At 39.9% G+C, this 13,359-nt stretch overlaps 1 long non-coding RNA gene across 1 annotated transcript; it reads left to right on the forward strand.

Moving 5' to 3' along the window:
• Positions 1-5,326: 5,326 nt before the first annotated feature.
• LOC135273934 (uncharacterized) lies at positions 5,327-11,294 on the forward strand. The gene is made up of 3 exons (XR_010341693.1): positions 5,327-5,577; positions 8,429-8,469; positions 9,465-11,294. It is a non-coding gene; the product is annotated as an uncharacterized LOC135273934 (long non-coding RNA).
• The last annotated feature ends 2,065 nt before the right edge of the window (positions 11,295-13,359 follow it).

Consider the following 13,359-nt stretch of genomic DNA (forward strand, 5'->3'; position numbering starts at 1 on the left):
AAACCGGCTCCAGATAAGTCACAATGAGCATGCATTATCCACTGTGTGGGGGAATAAAAGGGGGGGCTTGCACAGTAATCCGATGGGAAGCTCGGTTACTTGAGTCTAATTTCTTTTGCTTTACAAAGTTGGAAAAACTTTTTTTTAACCGCTTCAACCAAGATTGAAATGAAAGTTGATTTTTTTCCCCCTTTGTACACAAGATAACTCTGACTGGAGGCAAACTATTTCTGCACAACTCCAGGTGATGACTTTAATTCTTTTGTCTTGCTTTCTTTGCTTTATTTCCTGCTTTCTTATTTTGTATGTAGGTGAACTAAACTTTGAACTTAAGAAAACTCAAGTTTAACATTGTTGCACCTGATAACTAAATATATATATGCTATTTGTGTGAGTGTAAACATTTTAAAGGATTTTTTCCTTCCAATTAAAAAAAAAAATGCTAGTGTCTTGAACTTCATCCTGAAGAACAACTTTCAATTGTACACCCTTGAGCTGTCTAAAGCTTTATTAGTATCCCAGAACAACGACACTGAAGAAGAATCTTAGAAAGCCTCTCTTATAATTCAATCCTTAGTCACCTGACAAGATCCAACTGAAAACAACAGATAACATGCGACTCCCATGAAGGTTCCAGATATATTATTGATAATGCTCATAATTTAATGCTTCAAAACATTGGGAGGTGTCTTACAAGCAATATGCGTACATAGTACGGTAACGTTTCCTTTTTACCTCAAAACCTATTGTTAAATTGATGGGATGGTTATAATGATGGTGTCAAAGAATGAAGGAAATAGCCACATGGCAAGCCATTAAAAATTTCTGTGACTCAGTTTCCTTCTCTGTAAAATGGTGGCTGTGGTTCTGGGCTGAACTTATAGAATGAGGGCAATGACGTGAAGGTTCTTGTAAACTGTAGATTACATGAAAAGTCAACTAACATTTTCTGGTAACATGCATGTGTCCCATGAGTTACTTTTCCTTTCCTTAGATGCACCACAAAGTGACTCATTGTAGATTTATGATTCATGTAACAGGAGGCAGGTCTATACTGTATAACACATATGAAAAATATTTTATGGATGATGAATAAATGGGCTGAAAGAGAGAAGAGAAAGAAGGTATTAAAAGAAGTTTTTTAAACAGTAGGACCAAGTTTATTGTGGCCTGGAAACACTGGCATATTTCTACTGTTTTCCATAATTCATTCCTGAGCAGAAAAAAGACAGTTGATTAGCTAGGCGTGGTAGTGTGTGCCTGCAGTCCCAGCTACTTAGGAGGCTGGCTGAGGCAGGAGAATCACTTGAACCCAGGAGGCAGAGGTTGCAGTGAGACAAGATTGCACCACTGCTCTCCAGCCTGGGTGACAGAGCGAGACCCTGTCTCAAAAAAAAAAAAAAAAAAAAAAAAAAAGACACTTGAATCTCGAAAATCTATGTGAAATTTCTGAGTTCCTCTTTCCTGGAGCTTAGTACTAACTCTCTCTGTTTCTTTCTCCCTCTTTTTTAGTAAACATTTATTGAGCCCCTGTGGTATACCGGACCAGGCCCTAGGAAGATGCATGCACTTCAGGCTGCTTTGTTCCCTGAGGAACTAGGGGAGGAGAGTGCAGAGATGGAACTGTGGGATGGAGGGGAGGAAAAATGCACAATCAGAATGCTTGGCAGGTAAGTCAAGCCACAGAAGAGTGCAATAGCCCAACTGCATAAGGAAGGGCTTCTGATGTGACATAAATGATTATTCATCACTAGCGATTCAGTATTGCTTGTTATTTATTTATGTTTTTTAAATTCAGACTGAGTCTCACTCTGTCGCCCAGGCTGGAGTGCAATGGTGTGATCTCGGTTCACAGCAACCTCTGCTTCCCAGGTTCAAGCAATTCTCCTGACTCAGCCTCCAGAGTAGCTGGAATTACAGGCACATACCACCACACCCGGCTAATTTTTGTATTTTTAGTAGAGATGGGGTTTCATCATGTTGGCCAGGCTGGTCTCGAACTCCTGAGCTCAAGGGATCTGCCTGCCTCAGCCTCCCAAAGTGCTGGGATTATAGGCATGAGCCACTGTATCAGGCCTCAGTATTGCCTTTTAACATGGGTTGGAATACTTGTTCCCATTTCAAGAGGATTCTACAGATACATCTCTTTTCAACCAACTTTGGCCTAGGCAGGTCAACAGTGTCATCTTATCTCTGACTTAGCAGGGCAGGGGTCACTCATGGACAGGATTGCAGTGGATATAGACACCTTTCCTCTCTCCCAGCAGAAATGTTTGATGAGTGCTAGCAAGATGCTGTGAGATGTGATAGGAGAAGCCTGGGCAGTTGGACTCTGCTGTCTGCCTGGAATCCAAAACCCACCTTGGTCATTACTAGTTGTGTGTTGTTGGGCAGATTACTTAGCTTCTGGGAGTTTTAGTTTCCTCCTCCCCTGAAAGGACATGTTAATATGTATGACACAGTGTTACTCAGAATATTAAATGAGATACATATCTGCTAGCATAGACATGGCTTATTTTTCCTGATCAGGGCAAAGTACCAGGAAAGCCTTTTGTTTCTATGCTCAGCTCTACTTGACAAATCCAAAGAGGAAAGCCTAATAGGAATAAGTCACCCCTAGATAACATACATTACTGTCATCAGCCCTGGATTACATCCTATGTAACTAAGATCACAGGTTCTGAAATTAGAAGTCATGGCTCTGTCACATTTCCAATGGCGTTCTCTTGGGTTTGTAACTTGACCATTCTAAGCGTACAGTTTTCAAATCTGTAAAATGGGGCTTCTCATCACCTATGGCTTTTGCAAAGATAGAATGAAATAAGGCATATAAATCGCTCGGCATGGTGCCTGGTCACAGTAAGTACTCTATGAAGACTTGCTGCCCTAAAGGGTATTCATCTGAGGTTGGTATCCTCAGGCTGGAAGGACGTGTCCATAGTGTTCTCATGTGAACTCTGGGTGTTTTCTAATGGTAATATTTCTCTCTTTAGAAGGCCACCTTAACAAAAGAGCAGGTGCTTTTGATTTCTAGAGAAGTCTGATAGCGATAAGATCCTGGGACAGAGAAAGAGATGTCGCCTACAATTTCTTGGAGTGGGAATCCAGCTAACCATCAGGTACATGATACTCCTTTCAAGAACCAGGTGAATGAAATTGGGAAGTAGATTTAACTTTTGTGGCAGGCTGGTCTCTGGATGTTTAATTTGCATAAGAAACAGAATGGGACAAAATGTACTTGGGCCAAACAGTATTTGATTCTTGCTCTGATAAAAGGCAGGAGGCTCCTATTTTTTTCTGCTAAGTAGCCCCCATCCTCCACACCAATGCCCCAGCCCATCCCTCCTCTGCTTTCCAACACTCTGTCTCCCTCAGATGAAGATGGAGTGGGAGGGGGTGCCCCTGGGAGATGGAATCCAAAAGCAAAGTCTCCCACTGAAATGCACACTGAAGTTTGCTATTTGAAAACACACAAGTTAAACAGAATGGAAGATCTTAACATTTGCAGGACCTTGAATGAGAGCCCAAGAAAGGGAATTTTATGTCAGACTTATCTGAAAGATGAACTTGTCTGTCCTGTATCTTTCTTTCGTGAATTGCCTAGCAATGGAAGGTACCTATTCTATTCGAAGGCCCTGGATGATTTGTGAAAGCTGTGGCTAGACACAAAAGGGTTTCCATTTGCAAAATTCCAATCAATATTTTCATTCACAGCCCAGAAATCATACAGGCAATGAATCATATGATAAACAACACCAATAAACTCATACTGATGTAACAGATAATACATCAGACATAATGCTAGCAAGCCTGCATTAAAGATTAAAAAGCTGCTTTATTGACTGATTTTTTAGAGTACTCTATTTTGAGTTCATTAAATGTTAAATGAACTCCATTGTTTCCTTAAAGCCCTGAATCAAGCCTTCTTCTACTTTGTGGGAGGCTCTGTTTGCCAATTTGCAAATGAGTGGGTGTTTCCATACAGGCTTCAATGGCTTAAACCTCACACTACTCCCCAGGAATTAACAATTCCCCAGAGAAAGTGGTAGAAAAAGAGAAGTGAGAAAAGATTCACTGGTAATAGTGCATCAGGAATTAAGAGTAAGACACTCTGCTTCCCCCATCTCTCACCTGACCCTGAAGCTATCAGCTTCAGAAATCCACATTGCTCCTGGCAGATAAAGTGGTCCCTTCAGGATATCTTGGACTCTTTTCTGGCTAATCTCTAAGCAACGCCTTGATCTTTCCCTCAGAAGAGGGGGACCCACATTCACATCTCTCATGACCCCATCAACCCCTCCCTTACCTGTCTCCCCCTCTCCCTCCTCGCCCCCACTGGCAATCATAAGGCTGGAGAATTAAAAATTGCTCCTCGTCAGATCAAGTTTAGGGATCTCACTACTGGTCTAAAACATCCAAGGCAAATAATTTATTTTGTTCTTGAAACCTCCCGGAGAATCATTCCTGTAATCTTTTATTTATTTACCCATTCATTCATCTAATATGTAATGAGTGTGTGTTATTACCGGGCAGTAATCAAATATCCATCGGTATCTGCGTCTTGGGGTAAATGTAAGTATATGGAGGAAGGGCACAAGTGGGCTTCAGAGATAAAGAATAATGGGGCAGTCCGGGCACGGTGGCTCACGCCTGTAATCTCAGCTCTTTAGGAGGCCGAGGTGGGCAGATCATGAGGTCAGGAGATCGAAACCATCTTGGCCAACATGGTGAAATCCTGTCTCTACTAAAAATTAGCTGGGCATGGTGGCATGTGCCTTTTATCCCAGCTACTCGAGAGGCTGAGGCAGGAGAATCGCTTGAACCCGGGAGTGAACCTAGTGAGTCAAGATCATGCCACAGCACCCCAGCCTGGTGACAGAGTGAGACTCTATCACAAAAAAAAAAAAAAAAAAAGAAAAAAGTATAATGGGGTAGAGAGGAGTCATTGACTTTAGATGGCCTAGTCAAGAAAATCTTTGAAGAGAGACTTAAGATGAGGCCTGAAGTCTAGAACGGGTGACAGTGGGATTTGTGCAGGTGTGTATGCACGTGTATGTGTGTGTGTGTGTGTGTGCATGAGTGCACATATGTGTGGGGACAGCGTATTCTAGGCAGGGGGTATGACGCTTAGGGAGGCTCTGATGCAGGATGGAGATTCTCATTTATCAACTGTCACGTGTATATACTTCAAAAGCTCTTTTCAGTGTTCAGTTTCCCAGACATTCAAGCAATTTTGCTCATTAGAATTGAAGCATAATTCCTCTTGCCATATACTGCATACCATGAGGATTTTCATCTTCTGTGGATAATACCATTCTACATTTTCAGATGAATGTCATTTTGGTTATGGATTTATAATTTAAGATGACAGTAATTGTCTCATGGATCTGCAGAAAATAGAACTAACAGACTTACTCTCTAGGACCCCTGTCTGTTCTGGTTGACTGTTTTTTCTCCCTAGGAACTTCATGGAAATCTATTTTCTCACCCAGGGAAGCACCCACCCCCTGGCTTCTTCCTCATGCCCAGTCAGAGGCTAATCAAGTCAGATATCATCATAATTATGCCAGAATTGGGGTGAGTTCCATTTTCCTTCATGTGTGTGACAGTTTATTGTAGAGGTTATGCCTAGTCCTCAGACAATCAGAAGATGTAGAGGGAAGAAGCAGCAGAAGAAAAGACCTACAGAAACATCTTGTGTGCCATCACTAGGTGACTATGCAGTCAGAACCACACTTCACTTTGTTCCCGAATACCTACATGCTCTAGATGGATACCAGGCATGTCAAATATGTGGCACACATCTTGCTACTTCCTCCTTCAGTGTCCATGCCAGACATCATTAATCAAGATAGTCTACTTCTCTAGCCTCTAGCATGACCTCAGAAGCATTCTCACCACCGTACTCCAAACAGACATTATTAATCAATTGGTATTAGCATATAAGTTGAAAACCATTCGCGATCTCTAGTGTAAGCAGCTGTACTGCTTCTAAGGCTGAGAGATATACCCTTATGGCACCATGGACTTCTCCTTCATAACGATTATCGTAGCTATGATAGTTGTGACTATTTTGCATGAAGTTCCTTTACTGGACTGAAAGCACCAGTAAGGCAAGCCTTCCATCTGGGTTTTTGATCAGTGTTAAAGAAATCCTTAGCTCTCAACGCAATACCTAGCATGTAGTTGATCTAGCAAATGATTTACTGAATGTGTGAATGACACAAAGATGTTCTTTGGAAGAAGTCAAAGTACTTTTTAAGTTGCAACACAACAGCCCCAAATACTACTATAACACTACTAACTTCCGTTGAGGGCATGATTCTGTATTTCTTTTTGAAGTCAATTTTATTTTGGCCACTTAGCTTATGTAGACCAAGACAGACTCCTTCCAAGCCCTGTCTGAGTTTTCTTCAGCCAACTCCTTACAGTCAATACTAGTTCTCAATACTAGTTTTAATTACTACAGTTACTGTAGGCTACAGTTATTGTTTAAGTGTTTCTGAGGAGCAGACCATTTCCACGTTGCACTAAAAAGGTTTCTGGGCCTCTGGGCCAGGTGCGGTGGCTCACTCCTGTAACCCTAACACTTTGGGAGGCCGCGGTGGGTGGATCACCCGAGGTCAGGAGTTTGAGACCAGCTGGCCAACATGGCAAAACCCCATCTCTAATAAAAATACAAAAAGGTGGGCATGGTAGTGGGTGCCTATAATCCCAACTACTCCGGAAGGCTGAGGCAGGAGAATTGCTTAAACATGGGAGGTGGAGGTTGCAGTGAGCCAAGATCAGTACTTTCTCTGCAAAAATGCAAGCTTGACACTTTGATTAAATGAGTTTTAAATGATTTATTGTACCAAATTCTGAGTAGTTTCGTTTTTCTGTTCTTCTTGACCCTAAGTATGTGAGTCTCATTTGTTTAATAAGCAGGGAGAATTATGCTAATTAAAGCTATTGATCATTTCTGACCTTGGAGAATTGCAATGCCTATATTAAGCATTTTGGGGAAAGCTGAAAACGGGAAGTAGCACAGGGAATTTCTACTGTGGCACTCAACTGCTTCCAAAGACTAAAGGGCGATAGTTTTGATTACTGAAAGCAAAAGCGAGTTATAAATAACAGTGTATTTTCTATCATATCATCTATAATTCGTTATTTGAGAGAGGAAAATATGAGCAGTAAGTTTATGTTGCAAACTTCACATGGTAATGATTAAAATACAATCGATTGATAAACCTTCTAATTTCTAAAATGAAATTCTTTGCTTGTACAGCCTCGAGGTTTAACTAGAGGGAAATGGTAATTAAAATGGATTAATCGATCAATAGCTGCAAGAACGGCAAAATGCTAGAGTAATATAAATATGTAATTATAGTTTCATTCACCAACCATTTCCTTAAAGCCACAGACCCAAGGGTGTGATGGACCCAGGGGAGAGGATACAAAAAATTCTGAAGCTGGAGGTTCTACCTTTCTAGCCAGAGCCTCTGGAAATGGGGAGTAGAAATGTTAAGTGATTTCAGAAGTTGTCGATGATTGAAGGCCATTGCCTGGAAACTAGGATCCAGATCACCCCGGAATCAGAAGACATGAACAATGGAGAAATATTAAGAGCCAGTGTTCTATAGACTATGGGGGTAGATACCGGATGATGGGGGATTTCTTGTTGATGTTTTTAAGTGTTGGTGAATGAGTAGTTTCTCTATATCCAGACCATTCATACCCATTATTCACTGACAAGCTCAAGGCTACCTGCTATGTGAAGCCATCTCAGATCTCTCTACTTCTGGGGACTTTGAACTTTTTAAACTTAAAACTTATGTTGTCTACATCATGTATATGGCTGCTATGTATGTGTCTTGTCTTCTTAAATGGAGACCTTCTATATCTTTGTATTTTCCATAATGCTAAAATATGTTTTAATGATTATTTATTGAGGATTCTGTGCAAGAATGAATGGGTAGACAGATAGATAGACAGATGTAAAACCCCAAATCTTAGCGGCTTTATATGATAGAAATTCGGTTCTTACACATGTAAAGTTTCAAACATGTATTCCCAACTGGTAGGTGGTCTTCCTATAGTAACCCAAGGACTTGAGCTTCATGCATCTCATGGATCTGTTCTCTTCTGGGTCCTTGGAGTTCTCTATATCAAGCCAGCAAATAGGAAAAGGTTATGAAGGATTGTCAATGGAAAATCTGAAAAGACCAGGCCTAGAAGCGGCGTATGTCAATTCCACTCAGTTTATTGGCTGGAACTCTGTCATGTGGTAACATCTAATTTCAACTGTCTGTGCATTCAGAAGGGGAAATGGGTTTTGGTGAATACATAGTGATCCAATACATTTAGTTACTTTCTGGGAAATTGTGTGTCTATCTGTCTATCTATCTATCTATCTAAGAGTGGGTTTTATTATTCTATTTTACAGATAAGAAAATTGAAACTTGGAAGATGAAGTCACTTGCTGGGGTAAGTGCTGGTGCTTGAATTTGACTCATGGCCGTCAGTTCTAAAGCCAGCCCACTCTACTTGTTTACTAACTGGGATTCTTATGCCATCCCATTGTTTGCTCTTTCCCCTGTCATCTGTCTTATTCAGGCTTTCCAGTGGCCTAACTGACCTGCTGTAATAATCCCAAGCTGCTGCCCTTGATGTCAGCTGATCAGGCAAATTATTGACAGATCAATCTTCTTAAGAGACAGCTCTGACCTTACCAATTCACAGCCTGAAAATATTCAGTAAACACTCAGCAACTATTTGTTAACTGACTCCCTAATGAATAAAAAGTAAAGGCCTTGACCTGGGTTTAAGGTCCCCATAGAGAATTATCCAGAATGAATCTGGACAATTCTGAGCATATTCACTGGGTCCCAGAATGTCCTAATGCTCTATGGTAAGCCCTGGAGAAGACTATGCTCAAAAATAGCAACCAATTGGTTCTGGGTTGTCAGAAGAATAACTTCTTTTCTGATCTTATTCCAGAAGCGATTAGGTATCTTACTCCCTGAAAACCTTTAGGTTTAATCACACAAACCTCAATCTTTGGCGGAAGAGAACAAATAGCCTTTGGACGTGTCACCCAGCTCTTGAATTCACTAATCCATGCACACCGGCTGTGGGCGAGGAAAATGTCACAGGGGATTCCCAAGCTTGTGTAGGGCCTCTGTTTAATCCAGTGATTTAGCTGGAAAAACCAGTTTATGTATGACGGTGGCAACAGATTTTCTTTAAGGAAAGGCTTTAAGGCAGCAATCTAGTTAGAAAGTAGGATATTTGAGTGATTAACGACACCTTACATAAGGTTGAAAATGATCTTAATTGTTCGAATCAAAGATTGCAATAGTCAATGTGAATTATGAAAAGCCGAATTTTCTCCAAGCCCCGCCCCCATCTTTTTGCTTTACTGCCCAGGATGTACTTTTTGCAGTACTGAGGTTCTCCACCTCTTTTTCTTCTTCACCTAGTTCTTCCATCTCAGCTTCCTTTGGAAGCACTGCAAGGCTAAGCCTGCCAATGCCAGATGCATTAGAAGTGTCTACTAGCAACTACCTCCTGGGCCCTGTCCCAGCAGAAGATCTACAGATGGTGTGGAGATTTCTTTGGTGGCAGCTGACTGTGTGGGGCCCATCCTCTCTTTCCTTTAGTGGTGATCTCTAAAGAGCAGACCCTGTAGAGATCATGGCAGCAGGGTTTAGTGTAAAGACTTTACACGTTGCAGTGTGGCTGGGTCTTCTGACCCAAAGCAGCCAAGCCTCAGGCTTGAGCATGCTGGGCGTCAGACTCAGGGCAAAGTCAGAGAAGAATTTGGGATTCTAGGCTAGATGTGTTGGTGGTTGTCAAAGCTGATAGGGACTTTTGAGATTATCTATGCAGAAATTGTAAATCTTGGCCCAAGGCTGTTGCCTCTTCTCCTCCTGCCCTGGGCAGACATTTTTCCCACTGAAATGCCTGGTGAGGTCTTCTGTAGATTTCTGGTCTCACCCCAAGGGAGGATCCAAGGCTAGTTCCCATATTGGCAGAGCTCTTTTGCCAAGCCAGCTATCTCAATAGTTGCTGACCAGCCTATAGATGGATCGATCCCTGGTCCAATCAGCTGAGATCAGAGAGCCATGTTCAAATTGGGTAAAGTATGCTGATCAGGTATAAGAGAATTTTGTTTTTTCCTTCCTTCAGAGAGGCTCGTAAGTGTGCAAGGCCCTTAGAGTGTTATGTCCAGGACATTCAGACAGGCCCTTCTTCTTCTACAAAGTAAAAATGCCATTATACGATATTTTTCAAATTTGAATTGCAATGGTAGCAAGCTATTTTACAATGTCACATTTCCAGCTGATAGTTACACAACCCTTTGTTATGTCAGTGCTATTATAAAAACACTTTCCATGAATTAACAGATATATTCTATGCAACAGTTGTATGAGGTTGGATATGTATGGTTATCCACAATGTGCAGCTGAGGAGAGGCTCGGGATCTTGCCTAAGGAAGACTGACTATGATCCTAAGCTGTATGGCTCCAGGTTTGCATTAATTCAAGTGTTTTTAATTCAATTCAGTTTGTAAAGTGAAGAGCAAAGCAAAAACTTTCGCTAGTCTTATTAGCAGAAGTACTAGCTAATAATTAAATTAACACAGCCTGGCAGCTAAGAAATATTTTTTAAATGAGTAAAATAAGAAAAATAAGCAAAACATATAGAAGTCTTGGAATGACAATACCTAAGTATTGAGGCAATTATTCATCTTGTTAATAATCTTATTATTGACTATAGAGATCTAAGTTAGTAGCACTTCTTAAACTTTTTGGTCTCAGGATTCTTTTATGCTCTTAAAGATTGTTGAGGGCTTTGGTTTATGTGGGCTATGTCCACTGATATTTAGCTGTATTAGAAACTAAAGCTGAGAATTTAAAAAATATGTATTAACTTATTTGAACATAATGACACTTAACCCATAAATGCTAACACAAATAATGTATTCTTGATAAAAAATAACTATATATTCCAAAACAAAAAAAATTCATGAATGCCACTGTTTTTAGATTGTTATAAACATCTTTAAAATTTAGCTTAATAGTAATATTTATGTTATATATACATATTCTGACAGAAGTATATAATATATAATAATCACATTAGGTTAAATGAGGTATTTATCACCTGTAGAATTTATTTTTTGCATTACAATCAATTCAGTTCTGCAGTTTTAGCTATTTTTAAATGTACAATTTATTGTTATTGACTACAGAATCATTTTTATAATACTAAAAGTTATATACAACTATAAATAAAATTTACACATATCTGAGTCCTGAAAAAAAGTTTAGCTTAATAGAAGACAGATGGATTCTAATATCTGCTTTTGCGTTCAATCTTTTGTGATATGTTATTTTGGTTGAAGTATACAAAGAACATCTGACTTCACACAGATTTATAGTTAGAAAAACTATAAATTTAGATTTTTTTAGATGATTGTAGGTATTCTTTTTTGATAACTATACCAAACCCAGTGTATAGTAGTTTCTTACAGATCACTAGCAATGTGGAATCAGAAACCATACTGGTAAACTTTTGGTATTCTGTAATGCTAAAATCTGCTGGGTCTTATTGCACTCTAATGGATTTTTTGCTCATGAAGAATTTATAATACCATGCACTGATCTTTCAGAAAATATTGGTTCACTAAGTTATTAGAGCTTCCAAAGGTTGACACATTTCATTATAGATATTTTTTAAAAATCGCATTCCTTAAAACCAGTATTAGAAAATTCAATGAGTATCGAGAAACTGTTAGGATCATGATGGTGAAAGTAGACTTTGGAAATTCCAGTTTTCTAGTGGAAGTTCAACTTTTATGTTGGCAACAGACATCGTCAGTTGTTTCTTGTAGTGAAAAGCTCATTTTGTTCGTGTTAGAGAAAATGTCTGCCAAAGATCCAAGTCTGAATAATGATAGCACGTCTGTAGATTGTTCATTCAAGTAAAAATGTTGTTTCATAAAAAAGGGGCTAGTTCACTCCTTAATTCACATGATCTTAGTGCTTTTCTTCAAGATAATGATCACACTTTGGTACGTAGCAGAAATGCTTCATGCATGGTTTTCATTTTGTCACATGCAATATTAACATTAAAAATGATATACTTGAGAGTCAGGATTTATTTTGATTAATATTTTTTGCTGCTTCATCAAGAAAATTCTTCTGTGAAAGTAGCTTGTTTTAAAACTACAAGTATGTTGCATTGACAATTATGATGCTTATTTTGGTTTGGCGCCATTACCTTGATTCCTGCTGAGGCACCAGCAGTTTACCCACCATTGCTTTTGTACAATTAGTGCAAATGTCAGCCTAGTGAAAAAAGCAAATAATGTCTTAGTATTGTAATGAAAACGGTTTTTACCTCACTGACGCTCTGAAACAATTTTAGACGCAAAGAGACTGGGAGACCACATTTTGAGAACTGCTGGTCCAAGTTAATTACAAAAAACCTCTAGCATCATCATTTCCTAAGCACCTTTGTGGCTATCAACTTTGTATCAATGGTCATGTTATTATTTTTTGTTGAATTCTTGTCTTTCCCACTATATTGGAAGTGCTGCAGGGCAGGGAACTGTCCCTGGCTTATCCACAGCTGAATTCTCATCACCCAGCCTTGTGCCTGGCATTTAACTAAATAATTGCTAAATGATGATATAAAGTGCAGTGATTGCTGCCCGAGTCTTTGTCACACCAGGAAAAGGTATCATTGCCTTAGCCCATGAAGATGATGCAATTGTTTCAGTAATGATGGGAGGGGCCACATGGATGGTTAGGAGCCAGGGCATGAATGTGAGACAGACTGCCTGTGTGTCTGTGGATAAGTTACTCAACCTTTAAATGACATTAAACCATTTAGATGACATCTTTCATTTGAGTCCTTAGGGCTTCTGCTGGTGAGGCTCTTAGGGACTCTCCATGTATGGGGAACTGGCAGCTTACCTTTTCACGATGCCAGCACAGTTGTCTTCAAGATTTCGGGTGCTTCGAGTCCCAAAATGCTTCACGCCCTGCAGTGAGTCTCTCTGATACTAACCTTGCTTTTAAATCACATCCTATAGAACTATCCATCCATCATTTCTGTCTTACTAGCCTGTGTCTTCTCATGTGTTGGGAAATCAGTTCAAAGCAGAAGAACATTCTAGATCTGAGCTTGTAGGAGAAATTCAGGCCAACCCCTTATCACCTTCTGCCTGCAAAATTGGGACTCGGGGCTGGAAGTGTCTTTCCGGGTGCATTCCCATTTGTGTTCATGTTAATTGGCTCTGTCTTTACATACCCGATTTATTTAGTGTTTTCCTGGTTACTATTTCCCCATTTCATTAACATTTTG

This window comes from Aotus nancymaae, unplaced genomic scaffold (assembly GCF_030222135.1).
Source record: "Aotus nancymaae isolate 86718 unplaced genomic scaffold, 86718_ANA_hifiasm-v0.15.2.pri h1tg000010l, whole genome shotgun sequence".
Classification (NCBI taxonomy): Eukaryota; Metazoa; Chordata; class Mammalia; order Primates; family Aotidae; genus Aotus; species Aotus nancymaae.